Below are 15,097 nucleotides of genomic sequence, written 5' to 3'. Positions count from 1 at the left end.
AAATCAAAAGAAGAATATTTATGACATGTGAAAGCTATATAAAATTCAGATTTCGATGTTCATAAATAAAGTTGTATTGGAACACAGCTATGGCCATTTGCTAACTGGCTGCTTTGATGCTACGAGGACAGAGTTGAATAAATGCAACAGAGACCACATGACTCGCAAAACCTAAAATATTTGCAAGGGCATGTATGGTTTCAGAAAGGTAGAGGTGGCCATTTCAACAGTATTGCCAGGGCAACATGTTATCAAGAAAGGCAACCAATCAGAGGTACAAGTTGCTCTTTGAAGGACAGTTTTACAACTTGTAACATCCTTTAAAGTCTTAGCAGTTTTACTAGAAACCTTTGTTCAAATTAGTCTTCCAAAGACAGTGAACAGAACAAGTTGATAATAATTAGGAATAGCCACAAATGTCTCTATAATGTACAAAAAAAACAGGTTTAATATTCAAATGAATGTTACCAATTGAACATCCCATGAAATCAGAATTTTTGGGACAAGTTGTATAATGCAGAAAGGTCTCTCTCCCTGGGGAAGCCTCCTGATGAGAGAACATCTCCTTCTTCTCTTTCTGAGACTCTTTATATTAAATATGAAAATGTGCTTCTTTTTAATGTCAGGCTCTGGAATATCATTGGTTAGCATTAAAAGCAAAATGGTAGGGCAGTAGAGCCCAATTTTATTGGTGGAAAAGGAATAGGAATGAATGGAAATTTATGTTGTCATACAAAGAATATAAAGCATTCATCTTCCACATCTAATACCTCAGAGGAAACACTTGCCAAACAGTGAAAACAACACAGAGGAAAATACAGCCAAGAGGCAGGGACAGGCCATTCCCAAAAATGTTTTGTAGGGGGCTAGATGCAACTTTTCTGAGATGTGATAAAATAAATTATTTTTTTGTACTTCAGCCAGATTTGGTTGGGGTTTTGTAACTTATAACTTAATACCTCTAACATGAGGACAGGTTCCAGAGATAAATAAAAGAGACGATCCATGGACTTGGTGGGACTCAACATAAGATGAGAAGGAGGTGCATGGCTTAAAGGGGACTTCTGGAAGGTCACCTATCAGAGATGTGATGGCAGTGAATTCTTGCACAGAAACAGGAACCCTGGTAGAAGGGAACCATTCTGTGGAAGCTGAAGAATTAACTTCTGGACCAGTTGAATTTGAAGTCCTGGTAGGTATAGCCCCTAATCACTGCTGAAATGTCAGGAATGAATGTGAGTCCGTGGATGAGATGTTCATGGGGGAGTCATCAGCATAAAGCTGTAGTTAGAAACCATTATAGTGAACTCCCTGAGAAGACAGGGAAAGAAAAGAGGACTAAAGACTTCATCTTGGGAAAACCCAGTATTCATATTCAAGAAGGGGTAGGAGGAGGCGTCATAGAATATGGGAAAAGTGGTTGGAAGGATTAAGAGAACAAGGAATATGCAGTGTCCCAAAAGATGGAGAGGAGAGGGTTTAGGGAGGCAGGGCTGGGGGCAGAGCCACAGGGATCAACATTCGGAAGATAGGATTATGTGGATTCTTCTCCCAAAAGTTACAGAAAAGCCACCTCTGAATGCTTGAAAGCAGGTAATGAATAAGGCAGAGGTTATGATATCATATGATATCGACCAGCAAAGAGTCAAATTTAGATCATCTACTTTACAAATCTCCCATACATATTGCTGTTCTCTCGTCCCTTTCCCTAGCACCTCACTGACCCCCCAGGCAGAGTTGCTGAGATGTCCATAAAAGCCTGACCTTTTCCTTTGTTTCAAATTCTTGAGAACTGGTCTTTCTCCAAGATCTAGGAAATTAGACAGGGGCTGCTAGTGTAGGGACCTTAGGGGGCTGGGAAATCTTGTTCCCCAAAAAGCCTTTGACCAATTTGTAGACAGCATTGTCTTGACAGCTGAGTGTCAAACAGCAGGCTTTACTTTAGGTTTAGACTTGCCAGGGCTCTAAAACCACAGCACTGGGTTCAACCTGCAAGCTGTAGAGGAGGCAGGGAACGGTGAACTCCTACAGATTTGCCCTAAGCCTGCCATGGCTTTCGGGCCTGTGAACATTTTAAATAAAAGTCTCTTTTGATGGAGAATACAAGATATTCCATCTTCTACTTCAAAGTCTGACACAAGTATTGTGTGTTCATGACATATGTATTAGGCCACTTGCACATTGCTATAAAAAAATAGCCAAGACTTGGTAATTTATAAAGAAAGAACGCTTAGTTAGCTCACAGTTCTGCATGTACTGGAAGCATGATAGCTGATATTTGCTAGGCTTCGGGAGAGGCCTCAGGAAACTTACAATCATGGCAGAAGGGGAAGTGGGAGCGGGCATGTCACATGGCCAGAACAGGAGCAAGGCAGGCATGGGAGAAGTGCCACCCACATTTAAATGACCCGATCTCATGAGAACTCACTCCACTATCATGAGGACAGTACCAAGGGGATAGTGCTAAACCATGGGGAGAAATTTGCCCCCATGATTCAGTGGCATTCCATCAGACCCTATCTCCAACATTGAAGATTATAATTCAACGTGAGACTTGGGCAGGAGCAGCATCCAAACTATATCAACATCTAAAGGCCTAGGTAGCTCACAATGAGTCAGTTAAGGAGGATGTCAGAACTGGGTAAAGAGTGAGGGTAGAGAACATTCATTCATTCATTTATTCAGCATGTAATATGTACCACGCTGGACACTTGGGATATAATGATGAAGAGAGACATGATCCTCCCCTTCATGGAGCTTACAGCTTAACAGGGACACAGGAAACAACAAGGCAAAGGAGATGGAGATCAATACAAATGGACCTACGTTAGACAGGCTGGTCAGAGAAGGCCTCATATAGGAGGTGACATCTAAGCCAGCTATAGAATACGAGCCGTTACTGGATTTCCCAGTGAGGGAAAGGGCAAAGCATGAGCAAAAAGGCCCTTTGTTGGGAAGGGTTTGCTTCTGTGGAACTGAAGGAAGATCAGGGCAGTAGGAGGGCAGTGAGCCAGGAGCTGGGTGTATTGGTGTGAAGTGAGGAGGTAGGCCATGGTGTGGAGTATGGACTTTATTCCATGTGTACCAGAAGGCCACTGAAGGTTTTAAGCAGGAGTGACAAGCTGTGGCTTGGGTTGTAAGATCGTGGCTACTGTGTGGAGAATGAATGGAGCTGGTGGAGAGTGAGAGGCTGGGAGACCAGTTTAGGAAGCCACTGCAGTGATGAGCTGAGTGGCATCGGTGAATGTCAGAAGTTGTTGCATTGTCTGGTGTAGCATAGTGGATGCAGGGGATTATCTGTTGCAAACTACTCTCTTTTCAGCCATTATTGTGGGTGACTGAGACTTATCTGTATGAACTATTCACTTTCATACCTCCTGTTTACTACTCAGCATTGCTGGAAGAGCTGAACAGTCACTAGGATCATTTTTCAATTATAGAAAAATAAATTCTAAGCCTGAGGGAGAGAGAGCACATGAGGAGGAAAGGGAGGAATATAGCTGCTAGCAGAGAATACATATACTTTCCAGCTCCACCACGGTGACTCTTTCAACTCAAAGAGATGTTTTGATTTTCCAGTGAGATTCTGGCCTCAATTCCTATCCTAGGCTTAGAAAAAGCATGACAGTTCCTTTATACATCTTTTCTTTTAAAAATCTCCCTGGAAAATACCATAAATGTGCTACTCTATTGAAGTTCGATAATAAAGAAAAACATTTTGCACTTTATACCCATTTCTGCTTGAGCACTTCCTGTCTCTTTATTTTTCATATTTGCTGGGTCGCTCCTACTTTAGCTTTGGCGAATAAGAGCAGCAGCCTCCTGGGAATTTAGTGCTCGGTATCTAATATTCAGTGCTGGGTGTGGGTGTTAGCAAATGCCAGGGAAAAGAAATCTCGCTCAGCCTTCCCTTTCCAGCTGTAATCATGTAGAGTTTCCCTGGTGGCACTGGTGGAACCTGGGACCTGACCTCATTGGTCCCACTAATGACTAGGTAGGAATAAATAATTTAGATTGTTAATGAGGGTTTGAGCTATTTCCCCAATGAGCCCAACTTTCTGGCAGCCTTAGACTTTAAGCTCAGTGCAGTATGTTTCTAAAGCTGCTGCCATTTTCACACCCTTTCCTCACAGTTGGAAAATAGTTGGAATTTGGTTTTTAAAAAAGTATGGATCTCCTGGAGATGGGCAGTGTTTGACAGCACGCAGGGAAGTCAAGTCTCGCCTAGGCGGTTCATTCCAAGCATTGCTGAAGAATGTGATACAAAACAGCCCACACATGTGAACCTAATTTCCGCTTCGAACGTCTTTTCACATAGTTTAGAAGTTAAATCACTGTCAATTTGTGATGAATCCATATGATCTCCCTTTTAAGAGGTTGCACCCAAATTTGGGGGTACTTCTGACATGCCAAGGAATGGGTGATAGTTAGCAGAGCACGTCCATGTCCTTGCTCACCCACACTGGGATCCCTGGGCCATTCTCGTCTCTGTCCAGTCTTTAGTTGTTGGTGCACAGGTTTACAGGTTCTCTGTGTCAGGATTATGCTGCTCTTAGTCATACAGGAAAATCTCACTGCTCCCACACCATCCAAGTGACAAGAACTCCATGGCCTCAGGAGCCCAGGGGACACTGATCCTCTGCCACAGTGTGGCCTGTGAAGCTGGGCAGCTCAGCCTCACCTGCCTACCTAAAAGATGGCAAATGCAGACCCACCTCTCTGCACTGCAGCACTGGAGACCATGTTTTCGACACATGAACTTCTGGAGGATGTTCAAACCATAGCAACTCCCTTCGGGGATCTCATAGCCCAGTGGTTCACAATGCTGGTCCCTGGATTGGCAGCAACAGCATCACCGGAAACTCGTCAGAACTGCGCATTCTCCAGCCCCAGCCCAGACTTACTGAATCTGAAACCCGAGGGTTGGGCCAGCAGTCTGTGTTTTAACAAGCCCTACAGCTGACTCTGATGTGCTCAAGATTGAGAACAGCTGTCACAGAGAACGTCATGGGTTTCCTATGCTAACCTCTTCTACACGTGAATTCCTAACCTGGGCCGGGTCCTGGGCCGCTGCTCTGCCCTGCCTCCCTTCAGGACCATTCATTTGTTTCTGCTCAACCCCTGAGACCTGAGCAACAGCCCAGGCACACCCCTGCTTTTCCTGCAGCCTGCACCGCAGGATCCCCTGAGAGGCAGCCTTCATTTGGAACGATTTCTTTCCTACTCCTGTTTCCCTACCTTTCAGGCATTGAGTTGACTAAATTCAGAGTAAGAAATAGGCCAAATCTTCTGTTTCACAAAAGCTAATTACCTTCTCTGTCCTCCTTGGTCCCACCCCTGTGAGGTGGGGGAGTTTTTTTCCCAAGTACATACCTTGTGTTGTCCATGGCGCTTTCCACTGGGCAGGTGGCTCTGAGATGTTGGGACAGGCTCATATCCCAAGATAGTTTTCTGGCTCCTCTGACAACCTCTGGCCCTGGAGGAAGAGGCATGGGAAGGTTGAAGCTGGCCAGCCTTCTTCGACCACTGATGCTGCAGCATAAGCATCACAATTTTCCCCAGGGGGTGTCTGTCTCTACTCTTGATTTATGCTCTTACCTTTTGTGATTTTGGCTTTTGCAGGGATTTTCCATGCCTTCCTCTTTCTCCCTGCCAGTGAAGCCTAAACACACTTGTTCAATCCCCACCTCTCAGAGAAACTCCAACTTTGCATTTCTGGGGCAGCCCCATTCTCTGCACCTCACAGCCAACGTGGCCAAAACTTAACACCTCACCCTCCACAATAAACCCCCTGGTTCTCTCGCATTTCCGTTGATCCTTTCCCAGCCTAGTGAGTTCCCATCACCCTTGGAATTTCAGTTTTGACATCAACCATGGGCAGGTTTCCTGACTTTTCTCCACATCCAACCAAGCCTGGGCACTGTCCACTGTGCACCTTCTGTAGCTTTCTAATGTGGGCCTCTGCAGAGCTCCTCCCCAGTAGGGGCAAGATCCCAGGGATCTGTCTCTCATTCACCTTGGCACCTTCCAGTCTAACACAGATGCACATGTCAAACCAAAATTGTAGCCACCTAGAAAGAACAACCCTTTTCCTAGTAGGCTACCTTATAACTGCAGAGTTCCCATGTCCAAACACACTGAAAGAGGTATAAAGACACTTCCAATCACCCCTAACAAAGCTGGAAGCCCAGAGCAGGCCCAACATTTTGTCCTAAGTCAGTGGGGCAATGGCTACGCTCACATCCTTCACACTGGGCCTCCCAGATGACAGTCACCATCCTATGAGGCTGAAAACCCTACCCAGCCATTTATTATCCCATCACCTTCAGGACCACAATTTTACAAGTCCAGAGACTTTTCCCTGGAAAAGCCAAGTTGTAAATCTTTATGCTTCATAGGAGAACTTTCTGGAAAGTCTCAAGCCATCAACAGTTTACATTCCTAGATTCGCATTCCCGTGCTGCGTACACAAATCCTAAACGATTATGTCACAATTCTATTGTTTTTTTTTTTTTTTTCGTGTTTAAGGTGTGCACTTTATTCAACTGGTCTCAAGCCAGTGTACAGGTAAGCGCTGGCTGCCTCCACCCACTCCCAGGGAGACCGAAAGCCTTCATACATCTCAAGTTGAGGAACAAAAAAGGGGTAGCCGCGAAGGCTAAAATCTTTCAAAATAAAACAAAATAAAAAAGTATTGAGGCTAAATTTTAAAAATGTTTCATTACATAATTTATAACAAAAGCTTGTGTGTGGACTTGGGAGAGGACTGGGCCATTCTCCTTAGAGAGAAGTGCGGTGGCTTTTGGGAGGGCAAGGAACTTCCTATAACAATGCATCTCACCATATTTGGAATGACTTTAAAAAAAAGAACAATGTACAATCAAGTCCTTGGCCACATTGTAGAACTTTGGGGGATGCTTGCTTTAACCAACTGCTGTCATCTTCACTGTTCCAGTTTTTAAATCCTCAGTCAAGCCAAAAAAAACAACAAAAAAACAAATAAAGCCATGCCAATCTCACCTTGTTTTCTGCACAAGTTAGGTTTTGTCAAGAGAGGGTGTAACACTACTAAGTCACAGTCTGCCTAGAAGCATTTGCGGTAGACGATGGAGGAGCTGGACTCATTTTAATCTTGCTTGCTGATCCACATCTGCTGGAAGCTGGACAGTGAGGCCGGGATGGAGCCGCCGGCCCACACGTAGTGCCCTAGTACTTGTGCTCAGGAGGAGCAACGATCTTGATCTTCATTGTGCTGGGCGCCAGGACGGTGATCTCCTTCTACATCCTGTTGGCAATGCCAGGGTACATGGTGGTACCACCAGCCAGCACTGTGTGGGTGTACAGGTCTTTGCTGATGACCACCTCACATTTCATGATGGAGTTGAAGGTAGTTTCGTGGATGCCACAAGATTCCATGCCCAGGAAAGAAGGCTGGAAGAACGGCCTCAGGGCAGCGGAACCGCTCATTGCTGATGCTGATGACCTGGCCATCGGGCAGCTCATAGCTCTTCTCCAGGGAGGAGCTGGAGGCTGCTGTGGCCATCTCCTGCTGGAAGTCCAGGGCAACGTAGCACAGCTTCTCCTTGATGTCATGCATGATTTCCCGCTCAGCCGTGGTGGTGAAGCTGTAGCCGTGATCGGTGAGGATCTTCAAGAGGTAGTCAGTCAGGTCCCGACCAGCCAGGTACAGACGCAGGGTGGCATGGGGGATGGCATACCCCTTGTGGATGGGCACAGCGTGGGTGACCTCCTCACCAGAGTTCATCACGATGCCAGTGGTATGGCCAGAGGTGTACAAGGACAGCACGGCCTGGATGGCCACATACATGGCTGGGGTGTTGAAGGTCTCAAACGTGATCTGGGTCATCTTCTCGCGGTTGGCCTTGGGGTTCAGGGGGGCCTTAGTAAGCAGCACAGGGTGCTCCTCAGGAGCCACATGCAGCTCATTATAGAAAGTGTGGTGCCAATCTTCTCCATGTCGTCCTAGTTGGTGACAATGCCGAGCTCGATGGGGTACTTCAGGGTCAGGATGCCTCTCTTGCTCGGGGCCTCGTCACCCACATAGGAATCATTCTGACTCATGCCTACCATCATGCCCAGGTGCCTGGAACGCCCCACGATAGAGGGGAAGATGGCCCGGGGAGCGTGGTTGCCTGCGAAACCATCCTTGCACATGCTGGAGCCCTTGTTGACAACGAGTGCAGCGATACCATCATCCATGGTGAGCTGGCGGCAGGTGTGGACCCGGGCGGAGCGGCAAGGGCGAGGCTCTGTGCTCGCGGGGCGCACGCGGTCTCTGCGGCCCACAATCCTTATTCTAATCAGACCTCCCTCTCCCAAATTAAAAGATCTGCCTTAAGCAGATTTATCAGAGTTTTCATAAATAAGACCTTGCTCTTCTTCTATTGAGACTTCCTTATGGTGGAAACCATGCATTCAGCTTTGCCTTATTATCAAGTAATTTGGGAAGCCAGCATGCAACAAGGGAATGCTTACCTATGCCTTTCCTGCTCACCTAGGGGATTGTTACTTTGCATTCAAAGGGAGTTTTGTTCTTTCACCGTCCTCTACAGTAAAGAAGTTCTACATCTTGAGATGTTAATGCCCATGTGCTTGAAAATTCGAACAGCCATGGAGACAATAGCTAAAACACTTTGTTCTCTAGATCAAAATAACCTTCCGCTTCTGACTGCAAAGAGTATCTGCAGACGAAAACGCGATGATGTGGCGCCTTCTGAGAACTGACCAGCAGAGGGTGCTCTTGAGAAAGAAGAACGATTTGCAAATGGCAAATTCCCACACAGGAGGCACCACTTAGTTGTAATTATTGTAATTAATGGTAAAGGCAAGTGAACTTCCACAGGACATGAACCAGAACAGCCATGGAGTGATAGCGGTGCCAACTGCGGGAAACCCAGCCGAGGACCTTCCCAAAGTGGTATTCAGGCTAGGATTTTAAGCCTCTAGTGGGGTTTGGCCTTCTTACCGAAACTCCTAAAATAACAGAATTTCCTCCAGTAATTCTGAGCACTGTGGCATATAGGACATGCCATCTTGAAGTCCTTCTCAACTACTCGCTCTGGGGTTCCTGAGATATTCTGAAACAAAAGTCACTCTAAGCCAGAATTGGCAAACTTTTTCTGCAGAGGGCCAGATAACAGATATTTTCCCTTTTGTAGGGCATACAGTTTCTATGACAATCTTGCAAATAGAAGAACTATTTGCCCAAGTTGCTGGGACTACAGGCATGTGCCATCACACTTGGCTCAAAGTTATCTAATTCTTCTTCTGTGGAGCTCAGTGCCTTTCCTTGACTTTGAGCTATTTTGTAACTGTAAATTGTAGATAACTGATAGCAATGCAACCCAAGCTTGTTTTGAATTCTGTCTAGAGGAAGCTCAACTGACTTGTCTCCCATCCATTTGCAAATTCATTTCATTATTCCTGATCTTTAAATGTGTCTTTTTAAATTTTTGCTCTGACCAATTGTAACATCATCCTGGTTTCCAAATCTGTTTTAGGAAGCTGTCTTGGGACATGAACCTTGTAGCTTAAAAGCAGGCACAGAAAACATGTAACTAGTGGGTGTGGCTGCATTCTAATGAAAATTTATAGACACTGAAATTTGAATTTCATGTAATTTTCATGTCAAAAAAATATTTTTTAAACAATTTTTCATCATTAAAACAGCAAAACCATTATTAACTCATAGGCCATCTAAAAACCAGCCAGATTTGGCCCATACGCTGTGGTTTGCCAGTTCCTGCTCTGAGCCAACCCTCAGCCCAACTTCTAAACTCCATCTGTCATGTGCGTGTCTCTCTGAGAGAATATCTTAATGAATTCTTCGTCCTAGGCCGTCCAGAAATAGTTATCCACCTCAAGAAAGACAAAGGAACCAAAACATCTCTTTCAGGACCTACCATGTCTATTGCTAAGCAAAGTGCTGTTAAAAATTCTGACTGAGTTAAGGGGGTTAATAGAAACACATGATTCTCAAGGGTCAATACAATTGCTCTTTCTGGTGTGAATACTAACTACATCCTGCATTTCTTGCCAAGGAGTCCCTTTGCTGGATTGGCACCAGAGTAAGGGAGAGAGTGAAGGTGCAGCTGGATCTGCTGAGGTTTGAGTCCCGAAAGAACCTTACCGGTTGAGCTTTTTGGCATGTGACTTAACTCTCTAGCTTCTGTTTCCTCTTCTGTAATATGAGGGGACATTATTATCTGATAGGGCTTTAGGGAGGGTGTTGAGAGCCTGAAACACAAGAGGCACTAAGTTGATGTTAGTTTTTATTACCTAACAGATAGAGATAAACCCTAAGAAATGCCATTTCTTTCTGTGAGAACTGAGGCGCTCTTCAGTGATAGCGATGGGACATAATAAGAATGGATTGTAAGGCCTTGGAGAGCAGGATACAAACTAAGTTCTTCTTTTTTCTGAATTACTTAGCTTAGCACATTGCCTGGCACCTGAGGGGGGTCTCAGCTGTAAGGAAAAACCTGTACTTCAATAGAAAATAATGCACTGTTTAGAGTATTACTCTTCCAAGTTATCTAATTCTTTTCTTTCTCCTTTTGATTTTTAGAAACAGGGTCTTACTATATTTCCTCGGCTGAACTGGGCTCAAACGATCCTCCCACCTCAGCCTGATCTTCCTGCCTCAGCCTCCTGAGGAGCTGGGACTACAGATATGAACCTCAGCACTTCGCTCAGCGTTATCTCTGTGGGAGCTCAGTGCTTTCCTTGCCTTTGAACTATTTTGTAACTGTAAATTATAGATGACCGATAGCAATGCAAAAGAATTCTTGTTTTAGACCTGCAACTGAATCATGTCTAGTAGACGCTCGACTGCCTTCTCTCCTCCTTTGTGAAAGAAGCCAGTGCATTTGCATTAAATCTGTTGTGACGTCAATAAGTAGCCTCTAAATGAATCTCCAATTATGTTCATGAAAGAAGGCGAACAGAACAGGCAAATAACATCATAATAATATTATGAAAATAGTTCTGACCCTGTAGATGCCCTATAAGGGTCTCTAGGACCCTAAAGAGACATTGGAATGCTCTTTGAGAACTGATGTTATAAAGTGAACCACGGTGATGTAGAGGTGGGAGTAGTGATTTTATATGGTGAGTGTGCCAGTACTTCATGCTCGTCCCTTCTTGGAGTGACGATTGGCTTTCCCTAGCATTCTGGAACAGCCTTTCCTCGTGCATGCCATAGGCAAGTGTATAGCATGTGTAGCAGCATCTGCTGATCTGTGCTGGGATTCTATGTTACAAGCTCGAGTGGGGATGGGAAATGGAGTGACGGTGGGGGAAGGAAACAAACCCCATTCTTTTTTCCCAAAGAAGCTCGGAGTGAGTCCTCGAAACCGCATTTGCGAGGGCCTTTGCCCTGAAATTCTTTCTTGATCTTTTTCTTAAATCCCGGCTTGGAGAGTGAAGCCTCTGGAAGCTTCCACTCTTACTCAGATGACCCTGCTTCTGACCCTTGGAAGGTCACTGGGCTCTGAGATGACAGAGAAGCAGATATTAGAAGAGTAGTCAGGAAAGGAAGAGAGTTTTTCCTCCTGAAAGTCCTGAAGAAAAACACCAACACTCAGTGCCTTCCCTGTCAGAATCACTCTTCCTGCTCTTCCTTCACAGCCCCCTTGATACCAGGAAATATTTTCAGTGCAAGATGAACCTGGAAGCTACTGCTGATACTTTCTAGGTATCAAGTGACCACTGTGAAGAAAAGGTAAATAGTGACACGAGCTCATTGATTTCTTCATTTTAGAGAAGTAACTCAGAGGTTTGAAGCTTATAAATAATCCATTTATTCTATAAATAAGAACAGATTCAGAGTTTTTATTATCACCTCCCTCTTATGTACTTACATTCTGATTTACACTAGAAGATCATAAGTGTTAAATCTTTGGAATCGGGAGAAACCTAGGTTTGTATCCTTGATCTGCCACTTCATGGCTATGAGAATTTAGAGAAATGTCAACTGTTCTAAACCCTACGTTCCTCATCTATGAAGTAGGGGTAAGCTAGTTTGAGTTCCTCCCGAAGCAGAGCCTGCACCAAGGACCTGGATGCAGGTAGTTTATTTATTAAAGATCATGTTGAGAGTGATCCTGGAAAGAAGAAATGTAGGAAGAGAGAAAATGAGGCAGATTTAAGTAGGAAAAAGCAATATGGCATATTATTGAGCTGGTTACTGTTGTGACTGATTGAGGATTGATCATCCTCTTAGGGATGCACAGAGAAATCATGTTAAATGCATCCAAAGATGTCTCTTTGAAAGGGTGAGGCCTCCAGACTCATCCCTCATTGGTTGAGAATTGCCCCAGGGCACCCATTTTCACTGGGAAAAATGAGCTTGCAGAGACCTCTCCACTGCAGCTGTGGCTGAAATCAGCAGTGGATCGTGGATGTGTCATGAGGCACAAAGCTATCTGCTACAGGAGAGAAATAATATCCATGTCCTACAGTTATTGTGAAAATTAGATGAAGGGCTGTCTACAAAATGTCTAGCATTGTGCTTTGCTCAAAGGTAAGTACTTAGTAAATGTTCACCTTATTGTTGCAGCTGCCGTTATGATCATTATGATTATTATCATGGTATGTTCGTGAGTCAGAGACATGGGTGGATACATGACTTAGAGGATTCCAAGAATGACATATAATCTGCAGCCTATCTCTTCTATGCTACAGCCTGTACGATTTCCCATGACTAATGATTCCCCATGACCAATGGCCAATTGTTGTCATTGTTAGGGGTCATTATACTACTTTTACTTTCTTACACTTTTTGATATTTTCTCAAAATTTGGGCACAAAAAGAAGGTACATTCTGTCAGTTGTTTCTGATGGAAAATGGTTGCTGACTATGATGCTAGAGCGGCACTGTCCAACAGAACCTTCCACAGTCGTGGCACTGCTCTGATCCACATTGTCCAAAACAACAGCCACCAGCTGCATGTGGCTATTGGGCACTTAAAACATGGCTAGTTCAGCTAATGAACTGAATTTTTAATTTTATTGAAAGTTCTAGTTAATTTATACCTGAATGTAAATAGCCAAATGCAGACACAGGGAAGGAGAATTGGAGATAGTGTTCCCAGGGACAGTGAAAAGGCCCCTTCCCCAGGGCTAAATTAAGGTGATAGAGCCAGCAACGTATTTCCTCCTGCCCCTGGGCCTGAAGCCCACGAAATCTGACCCCCAGGTTGGAGCATGATGGTATTACCAAGCGAAGGACTGCTGGCTGAAGATGATGTCCCCATGATGTTGTGAAGACATGGAGCCAGCACAGGTTGGAGGAGAGGTGACAACCTCCACTCAGCTTTGGCCCATTGTTTTGTGTGCAGAGCCAACTGCTGACTCCTTTTCAGGGGAGAGCTTCATTCTTAGCTGCCCTAAAATGAGAGAAAGATTAAAGAGAAGCCCACCCACCCAGTGTTTCCTACTTCCTAAAGGTTACATTACCCTAGAGACAAGATTCTCGGCTGGGCGTGGTGGCTCATGCCTGTAATCCCAGCACTTTGGAAGGCTGAGGTGGGCAGATCACCTGAGGTCAGGAGTTCAAGACCAGCCTGGCCAACACGGCAAAACCCTATCTCTACTAAAAGTGCAAAAATTAGCCAGGCATGGTGGTGGGCACCTGTAATCCCAGCTACTCAGGAGGCTGAGGCAGGAGAATCACTTGAATCTAGGAGGCAGAGGTTGCAGTGAGCTTGAAATGGGACCTATTTTGGAGCATAGGTTTCTGCCACTTGCAACCAAAGAAGTCCTGATTAATGAACATTCAGGGTCAACTGGGGTAGCTGAAAGTGGGAGGGGATGAGCGTCAGAATGGCCATACTGGTTGGTGTGGCAGGAATTCAGACATGAGGCACTGAGGTCTCAACCAGGGCTTTCGGGGGCTAGAGAGAAAGGAGGCGAGTTACGAGGCGAGCAGGAGCTATCTAGCGGTTTCCTCTCTTTGAAGGTTGCTGTCAAGTAGAGTTTAATGGTTCTTTACAACCTCTGCCTTTATAATGCCACTTTACCTCTTTTTTTTTTTTTTTTTTGGAGATGGAATCTTGCTCTGTCACGGGAGCTGGACTGCAGTGGCATGATCTTGGCTCACTGCAACCTCTGCCTCCCAGATTCAAGCAATTCTTTTGCCTCAGCCTTGAGATTAGCTGGGATTACAGGTGCTGACCAGCATACTTGGCTAATTTTTCTATTTTTAGTAGAGATGGGGTTTCACCATGTTGGCCAGGCAGGTCTTCAATTTATGACCTCAAGTGATCCACCTGCCTCAGCCTCCCAAAGTGCTGGGATTACAGGTGTGAGCATGGCGCCCAGCCTCCTTCATTTGTTTTGACCATTTTGTGAGATAAATGAATCAGGTATCCTTGTCCCCACTGCATAACAGGAGAGGTTAAAGGACTTGCTCGAGGTCGCATGGGAGCGCTGGGGCCTAGTTCTGGTTCTCTATCGCATGCTAATGCGTGAGCAGTGTGGACTGAGCTCCCCTGGCACCATCTTTCTGTTGTTTCATGATGGAGACGCAGTACCCCCCTCCTGGCTTTTCTTAAATCTTCCAGGGAGAAACAGCAGTAGTTCTCACAAGGAAAAGCCCAGGAGCCCACGGCCTTCTTCATTAAAATAAATTCTGCCTGAGTCTCCTGGTTCTAAATAGAAGAAAATGTAGATTTGGGGCAGAACCGAAGGGAAAGGGATTTCCCTTGGCAAATTATTTGCAATTTGTGGATTGGAGCTGACCCAGCTCCAATTCCCTCTGTCATTTTAAGTGCTGTCTACAATGTGACCAGCTTATTAAAGAATGAGAACTGGAGGCAGTCCTCCCACAGGGGCACAACAAAACAGGAGCAGAGTCAAAGCCCAGCAGCGTCTTCCTCAGTGTGGCATGTCTAGTTTTGCTGGCTAGATTCTCACCCTTCAGTTACATGTTCATGCCTATGCAGCCACTTCTGGGGGCTGTGGGAAGAATAGCGAGAATATTAATGAGTTGTTTGTGCCTTTCCTTTGGCAGTATAAAAAGCTAGCTGTCATAAATACTGTAGGGTCCTCAGTCTACAGCCTGCAACAGAATGCA

At 45.1% G+C, this 15,097-nt stretch overlaps 1 pseudogene; it reads right to left on the bottom strand.

Moving 5' to 3' along the window:
• Positions 1 to 7,084: 7,084 nt before the first annotated feature.
• On the bottom strand, positions 7,085 to 8,297 carry LOC100894857 (actin, cytoplasmic 1 pseudogene; annotated as a pseudogene).
• Between the last annotated feature and the right edge of the window lie 6,800 nt (positions 8,298 to 15,097).

This window comes from Callithrix jacchus, chromosome 8 (genome assembly GCF_049354715.1).
Source record: "Callithrix jacchus isolate 240 chromosome 8, calJac240_pri, whole genome shotgun sequence".
NCBI classification, from domain to species: domain Eukaryota; kingdom Metazoa; phylum Chordata; class Mammalia; order Primates; family Cebidae; genus Callithrix; species Callithrix jacchus.
Note: the sequence above shows the minus strand (reverse complement) of the source record. Positions and strands in the feature narration are given on the sequence as shown.